General features: G+C 50.0%; 1 pseudogene; it reads right to left on the bottom strand.

Annotated features, from left to right (window-relative positions):
• LOC109463745 overlaps positions 1-2,941 on the bottom strand; it is a 3,932-nt pseudogene extending 991 nt beyond the window's left edge.
• Between the last annotated feature and the right edge of the window lie 305 nt (positions 2,942-3,246).

Raw genomic sequence — 3,246 nt, 5'->3', positions numbered from 1 at the left:
CCGTGAGGAAGGGGTAAACTTTTGAATGGGAAGGATTTGTGCAACGCCACTTGGCAGAAAGGTGGTCCAGAATGTTTGTCGGAGCATGGGCTACTTTAAATTTGGCGGCACAGCCTTTATTGTTATTTTGCAGACGATTTTCGTGTCGACTGTGAGCTGTGCCGCCATTGGGGGCTAAGCAGAAGGACGGGGGCAAAGCAGAATTGCGCCGGGGGCGTAGAGGAACGACGGGGGCGAAGCAGATTTTTGCGGGGCGAAGCAGAACGGGGCGGGGCGAAGCAGAACGGCGGGGGCGAAGAGGAAGGAGTTTCATGGGGGTGGGGATGGACCTGCACCGTTATCAGGGGCATTGCGCTTGAGCTTCTGCTTGATACAGCTGGCCATGGCACATGCCCAAACCCCTACCGCAGCAGCCGACAACCCGCCCAGAGCTGCCCACACGATGTACCACGTTAGATCTGCATCATCGCTCGTGCCAGTAGCCAGCGGCGTAGTGCTGGCGATAGACAGTGGTGTAGTGCTGATGCTGACTGAGAATGGTGTCGTGTTGAGGAGTGTCAGTTCGGTTGCTTGTAGTGTTGTCATGTCAGAGTGTGCGCGCGCGCTCACCGCGAAGACGGCAGTGTCGGAGCCAGTTTCCGAAGAAGCCGTACAAGTGGTGTTCCCAAAGGACAAGGGCTCGGCGGTCTCAAGCCAAAGGGTGAAGCTGGACTTCCCTATGTAGTTAGAACATAGGCTGTGATTTCCTGTTTCCCCTAACAGGTTTTCTGGTCCCTTACATTTCACCCAGCCCTCAGCCTTTAGGTCGGTCACCACTTCCACGGTTAGGTTGCCTGTCGGGAGACTGTCGTGTGTGGTCGTGTTTGTGTCGTATGTTATGTTGAGTGTGTGGTGTAAGTCGTCAGGGAAGGCAAAGGACACTGTCGGCAATTGCTCCCAAAACACGTCGCCAGCGGCTTCGTACTTGTACGCGGCGCTGCGCTCAACATGCGTAACCTCGACCAGCGGTACAGGGCAGGGCAACCCGTTGGGATTGACCGGAGCGGGAGGGTTTGGCATCAGCGGCGAGGCGGGGAAGCTTGCTGGGGGAGGGGGGACCCTAAATGCCAGGTTAAACTGCCTCCTGATCTTAAGGGTGTTTCCCTCGTGTTCGTACAGCCAATCGTTCGCACACGTGCAGTGCGGCGGGTTGTCGAGCCGGGCTCCCCGCGCCAGGGGCAGCCTCCTCCCTTCCAACGTGATAGCGGCAATCGCATTTCCACGCACGTTGAGACTGGTTGGAAATGACAATTTGAACCAACCACCAGACAGGAAGGTCAGCCTGTTTCCCGCCAGATTTAGGATGAACATTTTCGTGTTTGAGTGGAACGCGCCCGCAGCGATGTGGGAGATCCTGTTACCCTCCAGGTTCACGACTCGCAGCCGTTCAAGCCCGTGGAACATCTCCGCGTCGATAGATCGCAGGTTGTTCTCAACCGCGCGGACATATTCTACGGACTTGATCACCTGCAGGGTCCCCGGTGCTACAGTAGCGATAAGATTGGCACTTACGTCAACCCACCGCGGCTGCACTCCCAGGAACGTGCCAGGCGACACCGCCAGGATCTGGTTGTCCACAAGGATGAGGTAGTACAACCTGGGTAACCCATGAAAGCAGCCATCCTGCAGTAAATTATACTTAGTACTGAGCTTTGTATGAGAACATGTCAGTATATTGATATTAGAAATAATAACGTATTTCCCTCTTATACCTTCCTGGGATGTGGGATACAAGGAGTGAAATATAACAAGAAAACATGTCAAAATTGTATGTCTGGGAGAAACAGTCATTTTGTGATTTTGCCCTCACTCGCCCCATTTTCATGGGGCGTCACGTGCTAATTAGTGAATACAAAAATTTGCATTTTTGTGTGCAGTGATTTAAGATGTCATAGTATACAGTTATACTAAAGAATAGGAGTCTGACCTTTATTTTCTAGGTGAGGCCGAAAACTTTTTGAACACCTCTTGTATATGTCAAATTTGAATCCATCTTTGACTGGGTTAGCAGGCTCTTAAACATGAAAGCTAAGGAAGCCCCTGTTTATATGATATGATATGAATCTTTATTGCATGTTCTTGCCCAGATGGGCTAAATGCAAAAGAAGATGTCCAGTATGTAAAACATGAGTATTTCATACTGGTACGCCGCATATTTCTAATGCAAAGTGCTAGGAATCTATACATTACAATAATACTATAAACTACTATAAGAAACAGTTGAATATATTTTAATGGCTCTAAAACAGTGATATCGATATGAGGAATTGTGACAAATACATGTTAATTATGAATTCTCACCTCCAGATGTGTTATGTTGTTCTCCAACATCAGCAGATAGTTGAGACTCTCCATCCCAGCAAACGTGCCGTTCTTCAGAGTCTGGACATTGCTCCGCCAGATGACCAGGGTAGATACCTGTGGCAACTTAGCAAACGCCCCTATCTATTGCCGTTAGGTTACAACCCACAAACCACAACCTGCACTTCCTACCACATGGGATCTGAGAGAGGATCTCTGCCTTGTCAGTGCCAAGCTTGCCGACGTTGTTGCCAACGATCGTGATGCTGGTTCTCGTTTGTGGCGAAGGGCTCTGAGTGGGACCCCCCTGGTCAGGCCTTGTTTCGTTTGAGCAGATCTGACAGGATTGATACCCCTGAACCAAACGTACAGTGTCGAAGGGGCCATTGTAACTCGTCGCTTCATGCGGGTATTTGGTCCACTTGTACCGGTACGCTTCAATGTCATACCGGTACTCATGGCCATCGCTACCGCTGTCACCTACACCACACTTCGCCACGGACGCTTCACGGCAGCTCTGCCAGCTACCTGCGTCCACACATGGCACTAGCAGCTGCATAAGCAGCAACAAAGAGACTTTTGCCATCAGCTTTACCGCCATGATAGAGCGTTAACACACCATACTATTGATAGCAATGATCTACAACAGAAGGTTATATTACCATCTTTCCCTTACCAGAGGATTTTACAAGATGTTACAGTTAGTGTCTCCACAGCTTTAGGGTGACCTGGACAGCACAGAAATCAGCCGTGTTGCCGCCGCAGTGGCGCAACAGTGGTCTGATTCCACACCATCATGCAGTTTATTACAGGTTTTGATTAAATAACTCTACGCTGTATCTAGGACGACATGAAACGACTGCCGAATCATTCTTAGCCCAAAGATATTTACTAATCTCATTCTTT

Source organism: Branchiostoma belcheri, unplaced genomic scaffold, assembly GCF_001625305.1.
Source record: "Branchiostoma belcheri isolate BF01 breed outbred unplaced genomic scaffold, Haploidv18h27 scaffold13, whole genome shotgun sequence".
In the NCBI taxonomy this organism is placed as follows: domain Eukaryota; kingdom Metazoa; phylum Chordata; class Leptocardii; order Amphioxiformes; family Branchiostomatidae; genus Branchiostoma; species Branchiostoma belcheri.
This window is presented reverse-complemented; position numbering and strand designations above follow the sequence as displayed.